This window comes from Lagenorhynchus albirostris, chromosome 3 (assembly GCF_949774975.1).
Source record: "Lagenorhynchus albirostris chromosome 3, mLagAlb1.1, whole genome shotgun sequence".
Lineage (NCBI taxonomy): Eukaryota > Metazoa > Chordata > Mammalia > Artiodactyla > Delphinidae > Lagenorhynchus > Lagenorhynchus albirostris.
This window is the reverse complement of record NC_083097.1, coordinates 162,324,631-162,332,307: the sequence shown is the minus strand read 5'-3', so window position 1 is coordinate 162,332,307 and position 7,677 is coordinate 162,324,631. Positions and strand designations below refer to the sequence as shown.

The window sequence follows — 7,677 nt, the reverse complement described above, 5'->3', positions numbered from 1 at the left end:
TAAAAAGTTTTGGGAAGATGGAATTTTGAAGTTGTCTGAAAAATGGCAGAAGGTAGTGGAACAAAATGGTGAATACATTGTTCAATAAAGTTCTTGGTGACTTATTTTTACTTAAAAACCAAAGGAAATTTTTGGCCAACCCAATTATTTATCTATGTATCTATCTGTGTATCTAGTTATCTAACTATGTAGCTATCTATATATCTATTTCTCTATCTACCTCCATCTCCATTTCTTTCTCTATATAGCTACATACATCTATATCTATATCTATTTGAAGAGCTTTCCTCCCCTCCCCCTCCCTCCCTCCCCTCCCCCCAACCCTCTCCTCCCCTCCTCTTCCCTCCTCCCCCTCCCCCCTCCCACAGGTACATCCAGAAATAAGATTAAACCTTATAAATTTTTAAAAAAAATTAAAAAATAAAATAAATTTATTTATGGCTGCGTTGGGTCTTTGTTGCTGCGCGTGGGCTTTCTCTAGTTGTGGCGAGTGGGAGTTACTCTTCGTTGTGGTCTGTGGGCTTCTCATTGTTGTGGCTTCTCTTGTTGTGGAGCACAGGCTCTAGGCACACGGGCTTCAGTAGTTGTGGCACGTGGACTCAGTAGTCGTGGCTCATGGGCTTAGTTGCTCTGTGGCTTGTGGGATCTTCCTGGACCAGGGCTCAAACCTGTGTCCCCTGGACTGGCAGATGGATTCTTAACCAATGTGCCACCACGGAAGTCCCTCTATTTTATATATAGTAGTGTGTATCTGTTAATCCCAAATTCCCAATTTATCCCCTCCCCTGACCTTTCCACTTTGGTAACCATTAGTTTGTTTTCTATGTCTGTGTTTACTTCTGTTTTTGTTTGTTTGTTTTTGTTTTTTGCTTTTTGTTTTTTTGGCTGTGTTGGGTCTTCATTGCTGGGCGCAGGCTTTCTCTCTAGTTGCAGCAATCAGGGGCTACTCTTCGTTGCCGTGCGTGGGCTTCTCATTGTGGTGGCTTCTCTTGTTGCAGAGCATGGGCTCTAAGCATGCGGGCTTCAGTCGTTGCAGCATGCGGGCTCAGTAGTTGTGGTGTGTGGGCTCTAGGGCACGTGGGCTTCAGTAGTTGTGGCACACAGGCTTAGTTGCTCTGCGGCATGTGGGATCTTCCCAGACCAGGGATCAAACACGTGTCCCCTGCATTGGCTGGCTCACGGGCCCAGCCGCTCCGCGGCATGTGGGATCTTCCCGGACCGGGGCACGAACCCGTGTCCCCTGCATCGGCAGGCGGACTCCCAACCACTGCGCCACCAGGGAAGCCTGGCAATCAGATTCTTAACCACTGTGCCACGAGGGAAGTCCCGAATACTGTCTTGTTGTTGTTGTTGTTTTCTTTTGACCATGCTGCACTTCTGTTTTGTAAATAAGTTCATTTGTATCATTTCTTTAAGATTCCATATATAAGTGATATCATATGATATTTGTCTTTCTCTTTCTGACTTATTTCACTTAGTATGATAATCTCTAGTTCCATCTACGTTGCTGCAAATGGCATTATTTCCTTCTTTTTTATGGCTGAGTAATATTCTATTGTGTGTGTATGTATATACATGTATGTGATATATATATATATCACATTTTCTGTATCCATTCATCTCTTAGCAAGGCCTTTCTTTTTCTTTTTTTTTTTTTTTTGTGGTACGCGGGCCTCTCACTGTTGTGGCCTCTCCCGCTGCGGAGCACAGGCTCCGGATGCGCAGGCTCAGCGACCATGGCTCACGGGCCCAGCCGCTCCGCGGCATGTGGGATCTTCCCGGACCGGGGCACGAACACACGTCTCCTGCATTGGCAGGTGGACCCCCAACCACTGCGCCACCAGGGAAGCCCTGCAAGCCCTTTCTTGATTGGGTCTGGATTAACTCTTCAACGTCACTTCCTGCTGCCACTCATGCCTACCCTAAGGGCAAGCCACAGCGAAATCTGTGCTGTGTTCTTCATGGCTGGGGGCCTTTACACAACTTTTTCATCAGTCTTGACTGTCTCTTAGCCATCTATATAATTCCTTTTGTACTCGATGCTCAGTTCAAGCATCACTTCTTTCCAGAAGTTTTTTTCTTATCCTTTGAGTTAGGCCCCTCCCACCTCTGTGAATTAATAGTACTTATCACAATGTGGTAATAATTAGCTTTCTCCTCTAAGGGCAGTATAACAAAGTGGCTAAGAACCTAGACTCCAGAGTCAGTCTGCCTGAATTGGAATCCTGCTTTTGTTTCTTATTAGCTATTTACATAAACTCTGTGACTCTGCTTACATACATCTAAAAAAGGAGAAAATAATAGTATCTTCCTCCTATTACACTTATAAGGTTTTAGTAAATTTATATAAATATATAAATATGTTTAGATATAATATAAATATATGAATATATTATTTATAAGGTATTTATTTAAAAATATTTATTTATTTAATTAATTTATTTGGCTGGGCTGGGTCTGGGTTGCGGCACATGGGATCTTCATTGCAGCATGTGGGATCTTTAGTTGCGGCCTGCAGGATCTTTTAGTTGTGGCATGTAGGATCTTTAGTTGTAGCATGCGGGATCTTTTAGTTGCAGCATGGGGGATCTTTTAGTTGCAACATGTGGGATCTTTAGTTGCGGCATGTGAACTCTTAGTTGCAACATGTGGGATCTATTTCTCTGACCAGGGATCAAACCCAGGCCCCCTGCATTGAGAGCAAAGAGTCTTAGCCACTGGACCGCCAGGGAAGTCCCTATAAGATATTTAGTATACACTGTGGATGCTAGTTATTGTAGTAGTCACCTATTGCTGCATAAGAAAAGAACCCCCCAATACTCAGTATCTTGAAATGACAATGTTTTAAACGTTCTTCTTTTGAAATATAGGCATTCAAAGCTAATTTCTCTCTAATCATTTCTTTAGCAGCATCCCACAACTTTTTACATGATACATTTTCATTATCATCCAGTTAAAAATATTTTCTAATTTCCACTGTGAGTTTTTCCTTTGATCTATAGGTTATTTAGAGCTATGTGGTTACATGTCCAAACACTTGGGACTTTTCTAGTTATCTTTCTGTTGTTGATTTCCAGTTTAATTCCACTGTGGTCATACTCTGTATGATTTCAGTCTTTCAAAATGTATTGAGACTTGCTTTCCAGCCTAGCATATGGGCTACTCTGGTGAATGTTCCAAAAGCAACTATCTTTTAATCTTGCCTCCACGTCTGAGGGTTGACTGGGACTTGGCTGAGACATGTGAGGATCAGCCGGCCCGCCTGGATTCATGCACGAGCTTCTCTGCAGATTGCATCCAGGTCCACTTCTACTCTGTATGTGCTTATTCTGGGGCCTCAGCCAAAGAAGTAGCTGTTCCCTGGGGGAAGCTCTCTGCCTGGTAACGACAGAGACAAGAGGGCAAGTGGAAACACATGAGGTCTTTTGAGGTCTAGGCTTGGGAAGGACATAGTGATTCTTCCACTGCATTCCATTGACCAAAGCGGGGCATATGACCCAGTATCGACGTGTATTAACTATGTCTTCTTTTTTTTTTTTTCTGTATTCTGATGCTTTGACATCTGGGGTCTTGCTGACCCTGCAGATACTGCCCCTCCTAAGGTTAGTCATTTCCTAGAGATAATAAACAACTTGCCTATGAAGGTACCTTTCATGTGCAAACCGGGCAATCCTGAGTTCACACTCCAACCACCTCTTTTATGGGGCTCTTGCACTCAGGGCCACTATCCACCTGACCTAATCAACTCAAGTCCAGGTATTGGACAACTAGGGGCAGCATCTATGCCCAGAGACTGCTGAAAGTACTCAAACTAGCCAATCCCAAGTCTGTGTACCCAGCCTTACCTGTTTCCTCCTAAGGGAAACACAATAAAGTCTCCTACCCACACTTCCCCCTTCCCTCTTCCTCTGGCTGACCCTGGTGCATCCGTGTGTGGCCTCACATGGCTTGTCATGAACCCCTCCTTATGGGAACTTGGAGTAATAAACTATCTTTTCAATGGAAATCATCTCCTGATCTATTGGTCTTACTCTAAGTCAAGCTTTCTAAAATACATTTTTATTTTATTGTTTTATTTTATTTATTTTGCCTTGCTGGGCAGCTTGCGGGATCTTAGTTCCCCGACCAGGGATCAAACCTCGGACCATGACAGTGAAAGCACGGGGTCCTAACCACTGAACGGCCAGGGAATTCCCCCTAAAATGCACTATTTTAAAACACAAGGGGCAGGGATTCTACCTCTCGTGAGAATGACAGTAAAGTCCCATGGTGCAGGGTATGGTTTGGGGAGGGGTACAGAAATGGGACCAGTAATTCAATCTACCACACTCGTTACTACTTCTCTTTGTTACTATTTACTCTTGTTACTACTTCTCTTGTACTCCTCACTGTACTACAAACTTCCAAGGGTAGGAACTGGCAGAATCCTCTGTGTTTTCCGAAGCTTAGCATAGCACCTAGAACGTAAGCACTCCATGAATGTATATCAAACAAATCAATTAATAATAGGAAGCCCAACTATTCTGGCACCCTGATAGACTTGGATAAGGTGGTGTTGCTTCCCAGACAGCAGAGAAACCGTCCTGGTTCCACAGCTGGGCACTTTGACCCAGATTTGGAAAGAGAAGAAAAGGGTATGTTTTCATGCATCGCTTCCGCACTCTCTCATTTTCTCAAAATCTCTGCTTGACATTCCATCACTGTGGGATGTCGAGGTCCCCACGCGGCATTTGTCTGACATGCTGTGAAAGGGCGTTTTGAACATCTTTATTTCGGGATTTTGACAGCATCGCCTTCACACCCATCAACTCCTTCCACTCAATCTGTTCCCACAAGGGCAGAGACGTTTCTACTTATCTTTGTGTTGACCGGGAGTTGCAGATGCCTATTTTGTCTTGCAGATATTCTGTCTTTTTTTTCTCACCAGCTTCAAAATATTCTAACAACCCACATTCCAAGATTCGCATCTATCCTAAGGTTCCCTGGCCCTGAAATGGTTTATGCAAATCTTGAAAGCATTCCTACTTTCAGAGGAGAAAAATGGCTCTTTAATCTGGACAACACAATTTGCTTGTGGGTAGAGATTGGAAAATGTAGATCATCGATGGTGAATGTGTATTGATAACCAAGTATTTTCTGAAAATCTCCAATATTCTTCCTCTATATCCTTTATTAAACTCTAACTTGGGGGGCATTTTGATACCCAGATTCCATACTTGAATTAATTAAAATTTTGGCAATAGACTAGGTAACTTGTTCTTCTAACATTTTATTTTGAAAATGTTCAAACCTATAGAAAAATGACAAGAACAGTACAATGAACATCCACAAACACTTCACCTAGACTCTCCAATTATTAACATTTTCCATGTTATTTTCATCTCCCTATGTCTCTGTCTGTCTTTATATGTATATACATTTACACATGTATTATTTTTCACAGTTTCATTGACATATAACATTGTAAGTTTCAGGTGTACAACATGATGATTTGATATATGTATATATATATATTTTTTATTCTTTTGAAGTATAGTTGATTTACAATGTTGTGTTAGTTTCAGGTATACAGCATAGTGATTCAGTTATACATATATACATATTTATGTATACACACATATATGTGTATTTTTCAGATTCTTTTCCCTTATGGGTTGTTACAAAATATTGAGTATAGTTCCCTGTGTTAGACAGTAGGTCCTTGTTTATTGACATATGTATGTATCGTGAAATGATTACCATAGTAAGTTTAGTTAACATTTATCATTGCACATAGTTCAAAAATCTTTTTATTGTGAAGACAACTTTTCAGATCTGCTCCCTAAGATTTTTTTTTTTACTTAAAATTAAAAAAAAATTAGCTTTAACTTCTTCGCATCTCATTTTCTCTATTTGTAATATGTAGTGAGGAGAGGTGGGACAGCTGCTACCTCACAAGATTATTGTAAGGATTGAACAAAATAACCCACAGAAAAGGCTTTGTCTAGTGTCTGGCATACAGTGTGTGCTCAGCAAATATTATAATCATTCCCCATACCCCATCACAGTGCCTTGCAAGTAGTAAATCCCTCAATTGTTAAATGACAAATAAAATCAAGAATTTCAATAGAATATTTTAATCTATGTTAACACTGATAGTGGTCCCAGGTTATCAGTAGGACAGACCATTACCAGGGACATAAGCTCTTTTTTTTTTTTTTGCGGTACGCGGGCCTCTCACTGTTGTGGCCTCTCCCATTGCGGAGCACAGGCTCCGGACGCGCAGGCTCAGCGGCCATGGCTCACGGGCCCAGCCGCTCCGCGGCATGTGGGATCTTCCCGGACCGGGGCACGAACCCGCGTCCCCTGCATCGGCAGGCGGACTCTCAACCACTGCACCACCAGGCAAGCCCCATAAGCTCTTTTTTTTAAAATTAATTTTTATTGGAGTATGGTTGCTTTACAATGTTGTGCCAGTTTCTTGCTGTACAGTAAAGTGATCAGTCATATGTATACATATATCCACTCTACTCCCTTAGATTTTATTTTCAAATATATAATACAGTATTGTTAACTTTTGTCACCACGCTGTACATGACCCTGATTCTTTTCAACAGCACAGGTTGAGTACTTTGTAGAATGCCCCTCAGTTTGGCTTTATCTGATGTTTCCTCCTGATTAATGCCAGTGCGAATTAATGATTAGTGCGAAAGTTGTGTAAGTGGTGGTGTGCTCACCTCTGGGTATGGCTGGGGACTTTTTGGCTCTAGTGTGCACTTGGATTTTGTCTCACATGGATAAAAAGAAAATGGTGCTAGCTTAACAATGAACCCGAAGAGCACTATCTGGGAAGTTTATTGGATTGTGGGTTTGGTAATCTGCGAGGGACATTTAACCCAGTGATTCTTGACCTGGGGTGCCTTTTCTCCTTGGAGAGTTTGATAAAGCTGGAGACATTTTTAATTGTCGTGAATGGGGTCAGAGGGGGCTACTGCCATCTAGTGGGTGGAGGCCAGGGATGCTTGTGAACTTCCTATAATGCGCAGGACGGCCCCCACTGCAAAGAAGGATCTGGACCCAACTGTGCAGAGGTTGAGAAACCCCGGTCTCTGTTTATATGAAACCTACAGAACTGTCATGCCCCCAGAAAGTCCCAGGTGTTGGTACTATTCCATGAGATTCAGGTTTAGTAAAAATACAGCCACTGGCCGATGAACTCACAAGTGTAGGTAGTGTTCTACATGAGGGGCAAGTTTTTCGCTAACACCACAAGGGTCTCTGGCCCAATGAATGGAGTTTGATAGTAATACTTGCTACAAATGTATGATTTTGATGTACGAAAGCTTTAAGGAGAGATGAAAACATTTTAAAGATGACCTGTGTTTTCTTCTGCTTTTCTCCATGATTTCTTAATCTTGGACCTCTCAGGAATTATTTGGCCTTTCTGTTTTCAGACTAACTTGGTGTATCCTGCTGTACGATCCTAAAAAGGGAGCTCACTCAGTGGGTCTGATGTGGTGGATGCTTGCCCAGGAAGTTCTGCGCATGCGTGGCACCATCTCCTGTGAACATCCATGGGAGGTCATGTGTGATCTCTACTTCTACAGAGATCCTGAAGAGACTGAAAAGGAAGAGCAGGCGGCAGCTGAGAAAGCTGTGACCAAGGAGGACTTTCAGGGTGAATGGACTGCTCCAGCT

At 42.4% G+C, this 7,677-nt stretch overlaps 1 non-coding gene across 1 annotated transcript; it reads left to right on the top strand.

The window, feature by feature from the left end:
* The first annotated feature begins 7,139 nt into the window (after nt 1-7,139).
* On the top strand, nt 7,140-7,300 carry LOC132518929 (small nucleolar RNA SNORA62/SNORA6 family). Its single transcript, XR_009540043.1, has one exon. It is a non-coding gene; the product is annotated as a small nucleolar RNA SNORA62/SNORA6 family (small nucleolar RNA).
* The last annotated feature ends 377 nt before the right edge of the window (nt 7,301-7,677 follow it).